The sequence below is a fragment of the Dreissena polymorpha genome, chromosome 16, assembly GCF_020536995.1.
Source record: "Dreissena polymorpha isolate Duluth1 chromosome 16, UMN_Dpol_1.0, whole genome shotgun sequence".
Taxonomy (NCBI): Eukaryota; Metazoa; Mollusca; class Bivalvia; order Myida; family Dreissenidae; genus Dreissena; species Dreissena polymorpha.
This window is the reverse complement of record NC_068370.1, coordinates 45,205,864-45,225,051: the sequence shown is the minus strand read 5'-3', so window position 1 is coordinate 45,225,051 and position 19,188 is coordinate 45,205,864. Positions and strand designations below refer to the sequence as shown.

The following is a 19,188-nucleotide window of genomic DNA, read 5'->3' as shown; positions in this document are numbered from 1 at the left end:
TCTTATTTTTGCCACAATCCTTATCATTAAAGGGGCCTTTTCACGTTTTGGTAAAATGACAAAATATAAAAAAATCAGATTCTAAATTGTTCGTTGTAGTTATCATATTTGTGAGGAAACAGTTATACTGAACATTAACCATGCCCTAAAATATTCATTATATACATCTTTAGATAATTTAAAAACCTATAAATTATAAAGCGTTGCAACACGATTGACTACTTCGGAGAGTTCTGTTGTTGTCGTTTTATTTTGTGATACTACGATTATTGCTTATATAAAGTATAAAATACATCACTCATTGTATGAGCACGGATGGTTAATCGGTCTAAGCGATAGACTTTTACTCCAGGGTAAGTAGTTCGAGCCCAGTTGAGGGTTACATATTTGTTTTTTCTTTTCTTTTATTCTTGTTTTTTTTTACTGGAGCTTTTTTGATCCAATATTTACATTTATCAATATAAAGCATTTATTGACAAACTAAAATACATGCCTAAATCTGTGAACAGGTCCCTTTAAGACATAAATTATTTATGCTTGCTCTACCAACTTTCATGTTCTTGTAGAATAAATGTGTTGAATTTAGATACGTGTTATTGAGCCGCTTTGGCGTTACATCGTTTAAGTCACGGACACAAAAAGTGCTATAAGTAGACAAAAATGAATTTATCCACCGGTTATCCACACGCCTTTACCAATAGAAGTACAAAAGCTCATTGTAAATGCTTTGGTTATATTTTTAAAAAAGAAAAGGCATTCACAATATTTTTGGCATGTTTTTCCTTTTGTTCTGAATTCAAAATAACTATTTTTTGTGAATTGGTTTATGTTTTTAAACCTGGGAATCTTTAATTGTCGGTATTATCTAAGCCTTTGCTTCTTTTTTTTAATATTAAGGAAAGTATGGCATGAAACAAATGTGCCGATATCCAATAGTCCTTAATTTTCACTAAATTAAAGATACCTCAAGATACCTGAATTAATTGTAATAACTCAAAGTAATCGATAATTATAAAAAACTTATTTAAAGTTTATTACCACTTTTTTGTGTCATTTCAATATGTATACTCCAAACCAACCAACGAATTTCAAATTTCCGAAACGGAATTTCGGAAAAAAAGAAATCCCGAAGAACGTTCTTTCAAACCACATGATCCCTATTGTTATGTCGCCTGCTACAAAGTACAAACTGCGACATATATAGATCAGTTCTCCATCGTCTGTCTGTCTGTTACAAATTTTGTCATTCAGAATATGCTTGCACTAGTCGTGTATAAGGTCATGTATCAGGCATAAAAACGCACCAGAATGCGCCATTTGACGCTAACATTTAAATAAAAATCGGGGGAGGCCCCCAGACTCCCATCACAGGGAGGGGGCTACCCCCTCCCATACCCACCCCCTCCGCCGCTCAAATGTCAATTTGCTTCCTACGCACCTGCAAACTGAATCAGTCAAGGGTTGGTAATCGTTCAATATGATCTATTAATAGTGCTGAAGTAATCCGATAGATAGTGGATTATTTATAGCACAAATCTTCGAACCACCATTTTAAGGAATTTTTCATTTGGTAAGTTTTCGTTAATAATTATATATATCTAACTCTGGACTGTGAATACAATTACTTGTACTTATTGTTTCATTTTGTGTGAAAATAAGCAACATTGTTCATACATTTGAATGTGTGTCAATATGGTGAATATGTTGAGATAATGAATGAAAGACACATTTTTAAGATATCGTCGAGTGACCAGAAATGACGCTGCCCTATTTTGACACCATGCTCGTTTTGTTTGTTTTGTGAAAAAATAGCTGAGTCAAAGGTAAGATAAGGTTGATTGGTTTACAATTGACGTATTTTTTATTATTAACCCTTTAACCCATATTTTCTTTGCAAATAAGACAGTGGAAAAATGCATCTGTTTCGTCATCAAAAGCTCATTATTTTCAGTTAAAAGTCACGTGACTGTCATGTGACAAAACATCGTAAAACATGTTTTATTGTATCCGTAGTATCGGCCTTCTTGATGAAAACATCTAAATAATTTAAGTGAAACGATTGAAAAACATACATGTTTGATACGTCCATCTATAGGTTAATGTGGATTCTTAGACATAACAACAAAAACTGCATTAAAAACGGTAATGTTTTGCCAAAATACTGGCGAGACTAAGCTCCATGTTTTAATCAGTTTAATGTACACCGTTTCTCATAATATCAACCCTTCTGATTGGTTGCTAAGGTTTTTAGTTGGTCGCGTAGCGTAGCGAAGCGAACAGCTAATGTCGTTGCTGAAAATTTCAAGTCGGTTCGCTGGTATCTACGGAAAGCCTTCTACCCGTCATATTTGCCGTACCCGCGCGAGAAAGAGTTGTATACTTTATGCAAGAGGTTTGGGTTCTTCAACTTTATTAATTCACAAATTGAAACATTATGTGAATATCGTGTTAAATGGAATACTTTTTAACAGAGCTTATATAGAAAAGAATCAATAAACAATGTTTGCATTATACGTGTCGTGGAAGAGATTGTTTATAAATGATTAAAATAGTCCACTATCCGCTGCGTCATAATGACGTAGTACAGGGTCATTCATAATATGAGGCTATTAGTAGATTGTGGAAAACAACGCAATAGTAATAGGTTACGCTTGTTTATATTCTCAATTAATAAAACGTTGAACATGAGTTCAACAATAACTTCAGGAAAACGATAGACAACAACAAAAAGGCTTCATAATCGCTAAAACCGAATATAAAAAACAATTTAATATAACAAGAATTATCTGTTTCGTAACCTCGTTCATACTTCAACAGCGGGGTTATATTTGATACTTCTGGGAAACGTTCTTTTGTTCTCAACAGATAGCGGCGATCTTTTGTATTTACGGGTGCTAACAACGCAATAGTAAGAGGTTAAGCTTGTTTATATTAACAGTTTTTAATTTATAAAACGGTGAACATTAGTTCACTAATTACTACGGGTATACTATAGACAACCTCAAAAATGCTTTATAATCGCTAAATCCTAATATTAAAATCAACTAAATATAACAAGAAATATCTTTTAAAAAGGTAGTCGGCGTAAATGCTGACTTTGAAATAAAGTTTGCAATTTACGTTTCTAAATAAATAAATTGAAAACAAAAATGTAACAATTGTGTTTTTTTCACTTGTAAGTCGCATATTCAACGCATGAAATGTGTGTTATCATTGTCAAACCAAAAATTAGTTTAAGTAGATAAAAACACAAAATATTTTACATGTTGTCTCCACAAAAAACAGCAGATACCATGCTCAATGCTTTAAACGCACTAAGTGACCCCGTGACCTTGTTTTCGATCCGGCATGGCCCGTGTTCGAACTTGACCTACACATCATCTAGATACAAGTTCTGACCAAGTTTGGTGAAGCTCTAATGAAAACTACTTGAACTAAAGAGCGGACACCATGCTCAATGTTTCAAAAGCACTAAGTGACCCCGTGACCTAGTTTTTTGACCCGGCATGACCCATATTCGAACTTGACCTGAACATCATCTAGATACAACATCTGACCAAGTTTGGTGACGATGGGATGAAAACAACTTGAAATAGAGAGCGGGCACTTAATACGGACCGAGCGACAACCGACCGACCGACAGACAGACAAGCTCACTCCTATATACTCCCCTAAACTTCGTTTGTGAGGGTATAATTATACCACGGTACGGAACATCATATGTATCCTCAAATGCCTTATTATGAGTATATTTCTTCACTATCGAAATATATTGTATGTTAGTATTTTATTTAAACGCAGTTTTCGTTCGACACATTTAAATCACAATTTCATTGCCGCGTCATGCGAAAATGGGTCTTTTAAATAAGACCTTGAAAATAAGAGCAGCCTATCCAGACGTTCAGAAACGATTTCCAGACGTTCTGACCGAGTACGGCAAAGATTGTGGTTGGATGATTAAACGATTTTAATCTTATCGTGACACTACTATTTCGGTAATGTTTGTTTTCTCATCTTGAAATCAAAACTGTGTTTATCAATAGTCAATCATATATTCCCCGGACGATTTTGTGAACGAGTACTGACCCTGAAATTCTGCGAGATGGATTTTGTCGCGTAATTGTAACTGGACCACAGTTTGTGCCGTTTTAAAATACAGAGAGTAGTCCGGAATTTCTTACACTAAACAGTGCTACATCCTTTGCGCTGAGCACAGACACAGTGATGTAGCCAAAGTTCAGAGATTTTATCTCGAATCAGCCTATGAAATATTCGAAATTATTCATGCGTGTCTGCTGGCGTTATGTAAAAGACATTAAAGGTAAAAAGCTGGGTAAAACAGCTACGCCGAAAAGCGATTTAGTGCTCTATACCTATGTTTAGGTCAGAGTTGTTGTCACCATGTGGACTGCTAGTGTAACAAGTAATGCATAATCATCAAAGTAAGGGTCAACAGAACTGTCTTAAAGACTACCTAATTCGTGAGTAAAAAGTATTGCTCGCAGATTGTTTTTATTTATTTTCATCAATTATCTTATTGTATATTTTGAATTTGTATATGGTGTGTAAAATCATTACCATTTTCATCATACTTTCTGTGCTCTCAGAACGTCCAAAAAGGGCCACATTGTTATTTTGTCTAAGTTATCTCTATGAAATAAAAAGGATGACAAAACGTGCATACAAATCTCGACCCGTGCGTTCTGACACACTCTTTATACATTTGAATGGTTTGTGTTCATTTCAAACTTGCCATTAATTTTGAAAAATGAGTTGCGTCTTAAATTTTGCAATAGCGAACAACTTCAGTGCCTTCAGCGCTTTGATTTACTTTGCGCATTTTCTTTTTCTATAAATAGTTTCTATATGGAAAAACGAAACTCTTGTTCATGCTTCTCTTAAATTATCTATATTTTTGTTTCACAAATAAGCGGCTTATACAACATTTGATAAACCTACTAATAAACCAAAAACAAACTAAAACAATTATGTGTAATCATAATATCGGACGGTAATAAACATGACATGCCTTCAAATGAAAACCGGAAATCGTGAGAAAGATTGTCGAAATAGTCATTAAGAACCAGCAAATAAATTAAAACTTCTGAAAATGGAAAAACATTAACTATCCGCGACTTCTTGAAGGGTTTTCGCGAAGACACGATACAATGAGGAGGGCCGATACTACGAGAATAAGGGATACATAGATGAATTTTCATTATGAAAACTGTGTACACTTTAAATTTGATTTGAAGTCCGGATATTGTTTGGTCATGCTAAATAAAATTGTAACTAGAAAGTGTTTATGTTGGTTATTTCATGTAACTCATTACTTTTTGTAGGTTCCACAAACGTAGTACAAGTGCTATTGACCTACTTCCATGAAAACAGCTTATGAAAAATTGTTGCTTACAGGGGCCCTATTTAAACCACTGCCAGAGAGTATGGCATCCCAGAAGCCTCTCTGCGACACCGGTAGAATGGGAGAGTCACTCCGGAGGCAACGCATTGTGGATCACCACCTACATTCTCTTAGGAGGAAGAGGTACACTTTACAGACCATCTTAAATTAATGGCAAGCCGTGGTTATGGTTACAGCCGGTCAGAAATTGTTGATATGATTAGCAACAATGCAATATTTCTTGGAACACAGGACAAGGAGCATCCGCTCACGCTGATGTGGTTCAGGGTGTTTATACAACGCTGGCCCGAGCTGAAATTGTTGACGCCTCGTGGGCTTGAGATTAACATGCCAAAGCCACCAGCACGGAATCTGTGTCAACATATAACATTGAACTGGGCTAAATCATTGACAGGTTCGATCGAAAGCAATAGGCCAGAACGGATAAACAATGTTGACGAGAAAGTTTTGTCCAATATCCATAAACCGCCTTTGCAAGCTGCGAATCTCAGCCACATCAGCTTCAAGAACCCTTGTCACAATCATTGGTTGCGGAAATGCCATAGGTAACAGTGTTTTGCCATTCTTTGTATTTCCAGGGTTACGGATGAAGTTGGAATAATTAGATGTTGGTGATCATGGAGTTGAACGCACAGTCACTCAGTCTGGGTGGAGTAATAGTGCTGTGATAAAAAGGTACATTGATTAATGCCTTCTTAAATACTTACCTGAACATTTTCTGGAAATCCTGTTCTGATTCGCTATGGTGGCCATACGTCGCACGTGAATGTGGCTTTGATTGATTGGGCCAAGTCACAGAACATAATCTTGTTTGTTCGGACAGCACACACGAGTAACGTTCTGCAGCCTCTTGATGTTGGCTGTTTTGGGTCATTCTAACGGATTTACAGCTCTGTGTCACAAGTTATGCACAACAACTGTGGAAAAATTATCACACGCTTCAATGTGTGTGCACTTGGAAGCAAGCACTGTCACCAAATAATGTGCATGCATCTTTTCGCAAAACCGTAATATACCCATACGATCCAAATTATATAGATTCCTCAGTATTCAAACCATCGGAGGCCCTCCAGCAAAAACCCAGTCCTCATAAATCAAACATCCTACCCTTAGAAACAGGAGTTTTCCAAATGTTCTGCAACAAAGAATCAAACAATCTTAAGTAGACTTTACCAATCCAAGAAACAACCATCAAAAAGCGAAAGTACCTCAGTTCAGTGGTCAACGGCAAGGCTTTAACTGAGGATGTCATGGGTTATCCCATACAGGAGCGTGAAGATGAACGAAACAAGAAAGCAAACACCCAGAAGCAAACCTGAACAACCTGGACCTTCTGGAACTATTGAAGCATTATCACATGTTTCCTGCAATCGATTAGTCTTCAGATGGTGTTTGAGAAGTGTTAACAATGTTCTCGGTATGGACACTGAGAAGATCTAATATAGTGTACCCAAGTGAGAGTTGAGAGGAGGTGTGATGTGTTTATGTGTCTTATTAAACTATGTTGGTGAGGAGTAAAACAAGATACAGAAATTATCTTTGCAACTTGTTGAAAACTCGTTAATGATTGACATGAATACAAATTTAAAACCTCAATTGATTGCATTAATTTCAGATCCAGGTTGCTTTAACAGTGATACCATCTAGTTCAACAATCATGAGTTAATGTTCCATGCATTCAGTCTCCACATAAGTTATGTTTACATTGAAATCAGGTAACTAATCAGAAGCGTCGTTTAGGGCACTCTCAACAAATATGGCCGCCGTTACAGTAGACTTATATCCTTTTGTTTATCAACGAATTTTGTTTGATAACACAATCAATTGCATTTAAAATGTGTACATAAAGTTAAATATGTAATAAAGTAACAATATTCATTACCTTAAACTTATTTTGGTAAAGAAAAAAAAACACTGGTTAGAAGCGTCAAAATAGGGCAGATATTATAGCGCATTGTCATATAATATCAATGTCATTGATTGCATGGCTTTACCACATAACATATAAACACACTTAATAAAATTGATAAATACAAAAGTGAACGCACACGCACGCATCTAAGTTTATAACGATTGTATGACCAGTTAAATTTGCTTAATTTGCTAAAATACAACACAGTAATTAGCTTATAAAATGTTTACACGCAGTAATTAAAAGACAAACCAAGTATATATTTGTTTACTTAAAAGAACACTTAAAATTACATTTTGAAATGTATGACGATACATAGCAATTACACATAAAGCGGCCCATCTACACACAATATGATTGTCAATTTTATTGACTCATTTTTTAAACAAATTCATATATTCAAGAATAATGTATACAAAAGCGAAAACTACGCAAACTAATACTCCTAAGAATAATGGAGAAATTATTCTTGGTTCGTTCACAGATAATCCTCAAAGTAGGTAACATAATACAACGTCTTTCGATGATAATTTGTAAAATACGTTTTAAGCATTAAAAATTAACAACGTAAGCAAACTAGTGAACATATATATGCAACTATACCACACACAAAATGGAAATATAGAACATACATATTCAAATATGGCACATAAATATGGAAACATTGAATTTTGCAAAGTTTGACACGCCATAAATAAGTCCACAGTAAATTTGCTAACAAACTTATGGCGTGTCAAACGTTGCAAAATTCAATGTTTCCATATATATGTGGTATATTTGTATATATGTTGTATATTTCCATTTGTGTGTGGTATAATTGCATATATCGACCCATTGGTGCAAAAAGGTACCATATGACATTTTGGTCAAAAATGACATTTTAGTATATTTCATTAGGATTTTGTATAATCTACATTCTGTAAAAATATCTAAGCTGTATCTTGTAAGGTTCCAAAGATGTAGGATTATGTAAAAAGGTACCAAGTGAAAATTGCAACATTTGTTTGTGCAAAAAGGTACCATATGACACATGGTACCTTGTTGCACCAAGGGTGTGTGGAAAATTTAAATAAATATCAGTGCAAAAAGGTACCATATGACACATGGTACCTTGTTGCACCAAGGGTGTGTGGAAAATTTAAATAAATATCAGTGCAAAAAGGAACCATATGACACATGGTACCTTTTTGCAGACATGAAATGAATGTGTCCACATTGTTTTTATTATATCAATATGTTTAGTTGGTACCTTTTAGCACAACTATGAATACACTATCCAGACCCAGGTAACAATCAATTGGTTTATGTTGTACCTTTTGCCTCAGCAATGATTACACTTTCCAGACAGTGGTAACACTATCAAACTATCCTGTTACCCTAAGTTGTCTTGTAATTAGCAGATGATAATTATGAGGGTGAAGTGTTTGCACCTTCATTTGGTGATTATTAAAGTGAAGAGAGCAGACAAATACTGAGATTCTATACATATGACTTTGTACACGTTATTCATAGAAGGAGATGGAAAATAATAAATCTGTAAGTATATTTTTATTGCCAAATTAAATTTATATACCAGATAGTAATGGAAACAAAGAAAACATAATACTCAATATAATACTTGCATCCTTTTTGAAAGAGTTGATTTCTGTCCTATATGGTAGTAATTTATTTCTGGGAGCAGTCACAAGAAGAACATACTTTAAATGTACTAACGTTTCAAAAGGTAGCTTGTAATTTCACAGTTTTTACAGAAATAAGTTTTCATTTTATTTAAACAGTATAATCAATAGATTCACTTTATGTTGGTATTTGCTTAACAGATAGAAGACGAGGTTTGGTCCGATGAAGAAGTTTATCATACATTTACACAAGAGGAACTTTTTGGACCTGTGATAGCAACGCAAACAAAAGACAATGATTACGACACTACAGATTCGGAAGATATTCCATTAGCTGATCTTGGTAGAAAAAAGAAGCAACCAGTTAAAAGGAAACTTATCCAAAGTTATAGTGAATCAGATCATGATGATAGTGCTGATGATGAAAATTATGATCCTAACAAAGATGCGATCAATTCAACTGATTCAGAATTCAATGTTAAGAAGCTGAAGACAAAAGAAAAGAGACGTGTGCTAATGAACAAGCAAAGAGAAACTGCATGGAAAAAGAAAACCAAGAAATTGAAAATTCGAAAGAAAAATAATAAAAGGAGAATAAGTCAAAGTGTACTTGCCAAGAAATTGAGAGATAAAATAATATTGTTGCAAAACAGACGAAAGGTAGCCAGTGTAGCGGTTAATAGAGCACAGAAAATCAGCCAACATAATTGTACAATCGAGGCTATGATCAGAAAAGCCCATACAGGACGACTTGACACACTTATTGCTTGTAATGAGCTGCGCAGGGTCAGTATTAATGGAGATGGAAACTGTTTTTTCACGTCATTGAAAACAAGTGGAAAAATTGCTGAAAGTGCGTCTGAAATCAGATCAAATGTCTGTGACTTCATGACAACAAACGCAGACAAATATATATATTTCTGTACTAGAAAGGATATGTTCAGTAAGGTGGAATTTCTCAATGAACTTTAATTGTTGAAAACAAGAGGACAATGGAATTTAGACATAGCAGACATTGTTCCTTTGGCCACAGCAAACTTTTACGGAAGTGTTGTTAGAATATATTCAAGTTCAATATCAACACCAGTGATTGACATAAAACCTGAACAAACAACAGAGAAAGTAATCAATCTAGCTTATATAGCAGTTCGAGGACAGGAGCACTATGATACCATTGATATAATTTCAAATGACAGTGATGCTAAACGTGACACAGATCCTACATGGGAGGTTGCAAGGGAATCTCTTCCTTCCACACCAAATGATGAATCAGACCATGGAAATATGCCTGTCGAAACAACCCCACACAAACGTGCTTCATACAGAAGTCCTCCTAAGAAGCATTCAAGTCGAAAGAAAACACGGAACCCAGAAAAGTGGAAGCGGAATGTTAGAAAATTATTGAAAAGTGAAGGGAAGGAATATGTTTCTGCAACTGGGAGAGTTGTTGCCCCGAAAAAGGTCCACTCTCATAGTTGCCTCAAATGTCGTTTCAAGTGTAGCGAGAAATTCACTGAAGAGTAGCGGGAAGACATATTTTAATTGTACTATTCTTTGGGAAGTTATGAGCGCCAAAGACAGTATATCTGTGACATGGTACAAAAAAGCGCAACAAAAAGGAAAGTTACAGGCAAGAGATCTATAGCGCAGAAGTATTTCATGATACATAATGCCCGGAAAGAACGCGTTTGTAGAAACTTCTTTATGAAAACATTGGACATCAACAGGAAAACAATTAATTACACACTTAAAAAAAGAAGAAACATGGGGCATTTGTTGCGACGGATATGAGAGGAAAAGATCCATCTGTAAACAAATAAGATACATGTACAGTTGAAATTGTAAAAAAAACACATTGAATCATTTCCAAAAATGGAATCTCACTACACACGAAAACAATACCTAGCACATGACTTAAACATTAAACAAATGTGGAAATTATATGTCAAAGATTGTGAAAAGAAAGGAATAACCAGTGTGAAACAATCAATGTATAGAAAGATTTTTTTGTGAAAATTACAATTTATCTTTTTTCAACCCTAAAAAGGACCAGTGCTCCTTCTATACTTTATATGACAGAAGAAAGGCAGCAGGCACAGTAAATGAAATACTACAAAAAGAATATGATGAACATCAAGTACAAAAGAAAAAAGCGCGTGAAGAAAAAAACAAAGGATACAGAAAGAGCTTAGACAGACAAGAGTGTGTATGTGGCAACATTCGATCTGCAGGCAGTTCTTACAACGCCGTGTTCTTTAGTGAGTGAACTCTACTATTCAAGGAAACTATGCTGCTTTAACCTCACTATATATTCCTTAGGAGACAAGCAAGCTGTCTGTCATGTATGGGATGAAACCCAATGTAAACGGGGAGCATATGAAATCGCCACATGCTTATTAAAGAACACATAATCTGTCTGCCATAGAGGCAATGTCAATGAAATAATATATTTTTCTGATACATGTGGAGGTCAAAATCGGAATCAGTATGTAACTGTGTCACTGTTGTATACCATATCGCAAGTACCCAAACCTGAAAGCCATTAGCCACATTTCTTCTTTCCGGCCATTCCCAAATGGAATGCGATTCAGTCCATTCAACCATTGAACGTGCCAAAAAAGTAACGCCAGTGTATGTTCCATCCCAATGGTGTACTTGAATTTCTCTGGCAAGAAAATCACAGCCATATGTAACTATACCAATGAAATACAATCATGTAATGGACTTCAAAGACTTTGTAAAGAAACATTGTACAAACCTAAAAACATCAGTCACTGGACAAAGAATAAACTGGCTTAAGGTAAAGTGGATACAAGTGCGAAGGGACAATCAAAGATCAGTATTTGTGAACTACAGCTTTGACGACAACCAATTTCAGGAAATTCAAGTACAGAAAACAACAAGAAAACAGAAAGGTGTTCATAACACTTGGCCAAATCGTGAGTCAGATTTAAAGCGTTGTTACGACACAAAACTGCCAATATCGATTCAAAAGAAAAATGACCTTGTTAATTTATGCTCAAAAGAAACCATTCCTGAGGAGTTAAATTCTTATTACGAGTCCTTACCGACGAGCAGTAAGGAAAAGGATTTTGTTCCTATGGAGTCAGATGAGGAAGATACTGATATCGAGTGAAGAATGTTGACATTGTGGATATTATGGGTGCTGTACATTTATGTCAAAAACTGAAATTTGCAAGATTAACTTTAAAAAATACTATTGTTTTTTAATCTCAACAATACTTTAATTGTTTAACTTTACAGATGTGTCACATCTTTATAGATGTTTATACTTAACTGTTGTTAATAAAGTGTAATCATCATATTCACTTTCCAGTTTTGTGTGGTGCAAAAAGGTACCATATGTCATATGGTACCTTATTGTGCCATTTTAGAATACAATCTACATAAATAGTTCATGCAAAAAGGAGCCAAGTGTGCATATGGTACCTTTTTGCATGTTGTTAAACTTAATATTGAATTATGCAAAAAGGAACCATATGACATAATTGATCAATTATCGCTTATTGATAAATGTAACATGTTCAATTTTTGCAGGGATGAAGGTTGTATTTATATCTAACCATATGCACAATTGCAGTCCTGAGTTGTATGTAGTAAATTAGATATTCACTTTCAAATCTTTAAACGCGTTTTTCTCAAAACTATCAAAATGTCACTTGGTACCTTTTTGCACCAATGGGGCGATATATGCTGTATAAATTCATATATATGTGGTAAAATCCGATATATGTATTGCATAACAAATATATGTTGTATAATTTCATATTTATGTTCGATATTTTCATATATATATGTTCTAAAAGTTCATATATGTATGCAGTATTTTGATATATATGTGGTATAATTCTGATAGTTGTGTTGTATGATTTTCAAAATATGTGTGTGTTATAAACTTTCATTTTTGTGTGCAATAATTCCATATGTTTGTTGTAAAATGTTCATATATATGTTCGGTAATTTGCATCATGGGAAATATTGTTAACAGGCGTGACTGAAAAGCGGAGATGGCTAAATCCCGCGTAAAGGGCTTTAATCAATAATGTTGTTTGAGTTATTCATTTAGATTATTAGTACATTTCTGTTGTATCTATTGGAAAATAATCAAAATAAAACATATGAGGCCGTTTCCGTTTATAGAAAATCCTGTCCTTGGAAAGGGGCACTTCCCGCTATTCAATCGTACCGATTTGAAAAAAAGGATTTCATTTGACGGAATCAAAATCGTCCTTGTGGAATGTAACCTCGGATGTGAAGGTTTTGGCAGGAAACTTAACAGATACAATTGAATGAATATTTAAGTTATTAACATTTTTAGAACGATTTTAACATTTTAACATCTGATGGCGGTATATGGGTTAGTAAACTTTACGAGAATCGATCGGAATTTGTGCGATCAGTTTAGTTGAAGGAATTTTGTAAAAAAGTGTTTATCATGTGAGCGCCTTCGAATTGGAGAAAACGATGAAGTGTTTAAGTTAAAAGAACATGTTAAATTGAAAATAGGGTCGAATAAGCCCGTTGATTTTGGTCCGAATAAGGCTGATACCGAATAGACCCAGGTATTAGGCCTAATCCGAATAAGCCTGCTACTGGGATAATGGACGCCTGTTTAATGTGAAAAATAGAACTCATAGTGACCTTTCACTCGTGAAGAAGACACATAGACGCACTTAACGCTCGAAAAAGCCATATCCGCTTTTTAGTCATACCCGTTAAAATATTTTATACATAAATGAACTTTTAGAACATAAATATGAAAATATCGAACATAAATATAAGATTATACAACATATATTTGTTATGCCATACATATATCGGATTTAATCATATATATATATATGCATTATACAACATATATATGCAACTATACCACACACAAATGGAAAATAAACCACATAAGTATGGAAACATTTAATTTTGCAACGTTTGACACGCCATACAAACTGGTGTCAAATCAGTGAATCGCAGTTGATACATTAAGTCATCATGTTTTACGAATTCAGGGATGTACGAGTATATGGTGAGTTACAAATAATTACACGCATGCGCGAAAAGTCAGTGTTTAATTTCCACGACAATGGTGTATGTATATGACTTTATTACCACTTGCAACTCTAAATTTACCTGGCTTTACTACTTGATGTTCTTTAAAACATACCTAAAACCGGGGAAAGGAACACACGATGTTAAAATAAAGAAGATGATAGTAATGTATAATAATTCAAATTTCTAATGAACTTCATATCGATTTAGTTGTTTGTATCACTAGCTCGAACGCGACGTCTTAAGTATTGGTTGGTGAAACACACTTTTGATGTGTCGCATGACCAAAATTTCACTGATAGTGTTCTCTCAAGCTTTATTAGATATAAAAAAAATTGTTGTTAAAATAATCCCGGTGGACCCCTTTTTGGATGCCGTCCCGAAACCTGTTTGTGTATTCCAAGTTAAATGTTCTATCACGTTTGCAAAATTGGATCCGATTCGCTTAATAAACCTTTAAAAAATCTCTGCAATATAACAACATTTTTAAAGTGGACATAACTCGTGAACTATAAAACGTTAACAAACAATAAACAGTTTAACCGACATACTTACCCTTTTTCTTGCATTGTAAGTGGAAACATACGACATTTATTTTTGGCCTTATGCAAATCCAGTCCAAAACATTTTTTATCGGAGATCGGTCAGTGTTTATATGAGAAAAACCTATGAAACAATAGAACATATGCCAAATAAATATGTTTATCTTATCTTTATTTTTGATTTCACAATGTTTACAAAGTATATAAATACTTGACCAGTACATATATTCAAAGAATTGAGTTATATTGTATAAATTGGTTGCAGGAATAATTAACGTTTAATAAGAGTTTATTTAAAAAAAACATGTAATATAGATATTCTATCATAAAAGTTATCTTGAATATTCAGACTTCAACCAGAACAAATCCAATCACTAAAACTATGGGTAAGACACACTCATAAGCCAAGGTGCTGGAAGATGCAGTTCTTAAGACATCGGTAGATGACTCGTATATTCCAAAGAAAACAATCAAAGTCTTTTACGCTACATTCATGGTAAGAGTAATAGTTTTATATCTTACATTTTTGCTCGTCAATTGTAATTCACTATGGTAGCTATAGAATTAAAACATCTGTTGGTATCGGTTCAAAGCGACCTTTTGTAGTAAGTGTAATTCACTTTCTGATTTAATTGATATAAAGAAACATGCTATATTGTAATACTTATGATTCTTCCTTGTCTTGAAACAGAAGCGTCATCCAGACGGGAAAATGACAGAAACTGATTTCCAAAGAACGTTCACAAAATGTGTACGTTCTGGTAATCCGGACACATTCCGCACATTTGCATTTTGTTCACGCAATGAAATCGGCTTTAAAGAGTTTGTGTTGGCTGTCAAAATGTCATCATTGGGAAACGATAACAAAAATAGATCGACCATAAAACAAACTTTTATTGAAGTTATTGTATGTATGCCGGAGAATTATTATGAAATATTTTGTAGCGGTGTACAACAACTTGTCGAAAGAAAGATACTTACAGAGCAGTGGGTCATTGATTTGAAAGAGGCTAGACAAAAAAGCGAAGGTAGTGTCGATTGTTCAATAGATGTACTTGGATTCCTTAAAAAGGAGATATTTGACATTGTGTGGAACTATTTGGCAGGTAAAATATCGATCGAGACGTGTTTCAGCACTGTATTTGACAAAATCGGGGAAGCTTCAGGTTTTGCAGGTCAACATGTCGGAAGTATGGTAGGTACTTTAATTGCGATGAAATTCAACATAGGAGTTAAAGTAGCAGCTATTGTCGGTGCAGTGGCTGGAAAAATATCTGCACAGATACTTACTGACTTCATTAAGAACTGGATGTCACGGCTGATGAATAAAGACATCGAAAATGCGTATGCTTTGTTTGGCACTGATGCGAGCGCTTCTGATAAGAAAATTGAATCTTGCTATAAAAAACGCGCACGCAAATATCATCCTTACAAATGCGGAGACATCGTCAAATGGATTCAGCTTAAGCACGCAAAGGCACTGATCGATGATGCACGAGGTAAAAAAGCGAAGAAAAGTGGCTGATTCGTTCACATAAGTAATGTTGCTCTTTTATGACACGTGCTTGGAAAGAAAATACTGATTGTTAACATATATCTTGGTAATTCAGATAACAACACAATAGTCCTTATTTTAAATAGGCAACTACACCAGTCAGTAGATATATACACAAATATGTGACAAAAATTATCTATCATCTGGTATCAAACGATCGCATTAAAGATATGTATCTCCTCTCAGCTAACCAATGTGCGAATTGGTAAAGACAGTACACTGATATTTTTGAATGCATCGATAACGGTAATAACAACCGAAATTATAGCTGACAACCCATGCCTTGATTTCTGCGTTTGATACCGTTGATGTTCAAATACTGATCAAAAGATGACTTGGGTACCCGTAACACTTCTTTCAACAACATATGAAAATGAAAGTCCAACCGGCCTCATCTTTAGTAAAACTCGAGGATTCATGCACTTGACTGTTCATGTTTATAGTGTAGATATAAGCTCTCAACATAGTGCTGAGAAATAGCAAGCCGATTTCTACGGATATACGGACACCAAAAATATGTCTTTCACAATTAAAACGATGGAAATTATCAGGATGAAATGCCTTTTCAATAACGAATTGACAGTGACCTCTATGAAATCATCAAATTGATGAAAACATTCAAAATGAAAGTAAGCCAGTATAGTGGTCTTAGGATTAACCCAGCTATATAAGAACTTTCTGTCAATTTCTCGATTGAGATCAAATTGAAAATACGTTTGTATGACAGTTGCATGGGTAATATGTTACACTGTTTGAATACAATATTTATATCGTGTATTGTGATAAAAACATTTTTCGTATAGTTTTCATTTCTGAATCGAATCTGGATTATCAAATAATTTGAAAACATTCGTTGTATATCCACGTGTACAGTAGCCTAATGACTTGTTAACCTTTCTTAATTAGTTCGAAATGTATATGTTAAATAACTATTAACACTATAGCTTGTTGTTGCAGTTATATGTTTGTGCTATATAATGGTATGTATCTGTAATTGCGTGCAGCGAATGCAGCGTATTTGGTCGTATGTTTTCGAGATATTGCGATTATAGTATATTTTTCTTGTTTATTAAGTCTAGAGAAATCAGTAGATTAGCATGGCGCTTTAAATATATAACATATTCGGATATTGTGCGCCCATTAACTTCCAACTGATGCTCCTAATCTTTCCGACACATCATAATTTGAAACATGTTGTAAGTGTACATAGATTGTTTATATTATTTCGCACGCTGTAAATAAACCTTATTCGAAACTCTACTAATCGCTATTTTCAACTGATCTATGAACTGGTGTCACATGAGTATTCGCATTTAAAAAACATTTTAGGTAACTCAAAGTTTAATTTCAATGCATATCCCCTCGGGATTAGAACAGTTGTGTTTGCACCTGATGTAAATTAGCGGGAAAAGACGTGCTTTTTGAAATCCAAATAACGCATATTGAATCATTCATCTGGAACTGAAAAACAGAGCAATGCAATACTTACAAGAATTTATTGTCTGTAGTAGTTGTTTTATTATTTCTCAATGTTTTACATCGATAAACTGTTACACGTATACAATGTATATAGAAGTGTGTTATCATTGAGTGTTGCACAACGACGTTAAATTTTCCAGCCAAATTTTTTAACAAACACTTTCAGTTACAGTAATGACAATCAATTTAATTTAATAGTGTTTACTTTTAAAACCTTTAAATGATAACTTCGAAAAAATACCTCAGTTGGTTAGGTAGAAAATCATGATAGTTTTTTCTTTTTTCTTTGGCGAGATTTCATTATGTATAATGATTTTGTATTTATTTCCTGTTTTTGAAAAAAAAGTATTATTATTTTACTTGATTTATTTCAAACATTGTTTTTATATTTTTTGTCATTCGTATTTGTATACATATTTGTATTTATCATATATATGTACCTGCTCATTTTTTCCACACAATGTTTTCATATTTTTGTCATTTGTATTTGCATATATATTTGCATTTGTAATACTAATATGTTTTTGATTAGTTTTTTCTAAAACACAAAACATTACATCGGCTGTGTATGTGTCGTTGTTTTGGACACTAATCGAATTCGAACATGCGACGTTAAAGGATCTAAAATACTATTTTCCTTGAACTACGGACCGATGGTTTCTGCTGAACTACAGGTACAAAAATTGTTTCTATTGGTTTTTAAAACCATGATATCAAAATTTCGTTTTAGTTCAAACGATACACTGGAAAAATCAATGTGTATTTTCAGTTCCTTTTTTCAGGCTGGTCGATTTACTTGTTGTTTGTATGACCTTCAATCATTATGTTATCTGTATGGGCGGGAGTTTGGAGAATATAAATTAGGCTAGACCACTTGTTCGCAAGATCGAGAATACCGGCACTATACTCATAAAATGCAGTCAATATTAAGAACAATGTTAACGGGATAGTGATAATACAAATAACAAATGACTAAACCACGTTTTTGCGAAAGCCGTTCTCAAAATACTGTAGTACTTTGTGTTATGTATACTTATATTTGTAGATGTTGGGCGTTTATACAAAATGTGACTCATTAAACTTTTTGTCGTATGTGTATTCTTCGTTGTGATGTGTTTTAGCTCATCTTAGCAAGAATTACTCATGGTTTGCTAAGGTGGTCAGTGTATGTCCGGCGTCGTGCGGCTTCCGTTGTTCGCACCACTCTTAAGACCATATGTTTTATCCCATCTTGATGAAACTTTCTCACAAAATTTATGTTGACAATATACAGGCTAAGTTCGAATCTGGGCTATGTGCGTTCAAAAATAGTTAAACAGGTAAATTCTACGGAAATTTTTTTTCCACTTTAAAAGCCAAATTATAACTCACATTAAATGAAACAAACCCATTTGTTGAATTGATTTTCCCCGCAAACTAAATTGTGTTAATGAACGGGTTCAAGATCCTTGATTAATGGTAAAATCCTAACAAAATAATGATTATTCAATCAAAACTTGACCTCAGTTTGTGACCTAGACCTTGACCTTAGAGACCTGCGTCTTACCTGTGACACACTTCCAGATAAAATAGAACAATTGTAGAAAGGTACT

The 19,188-nt window shown here is 34.2% G+C and overlaps 1 long non-coding RNA gene across 6 annotated transcripts; it reads left to right on the top strand.

Annotated features, from left to right (window-relative positions):
* The first annotated feature begins 1,466 nt into the window (after positions 1-1,466).
* Positions 1,467-17,388, top strand: LOC127862184 (uncharacterized). Of its 6 annotated transcripts, none has more exons than XR_008040482.1 (5): positions 1,467-1,570; positions 5,416-5,545; positions 6,001-6,097; positions 14,912-15,058; positions 15,254-17,388. It is a non-coding gene; the product is annotated as an uncharacterized LOC127862184 (long non-coding RNA). The 6 variants fall into 6 exon arrangements; XR_008040479.1 differs by having other exon boundaries at positions 1,500-1,570; positions 5,343-5,545; XR_008040483.1 differs by lacking the exon at positions 1,467-1,570 and adding an exon at positions 1,581-1,823.
* Positions 17,389-19,188: the final 1,800 nt, after the last annotated feature.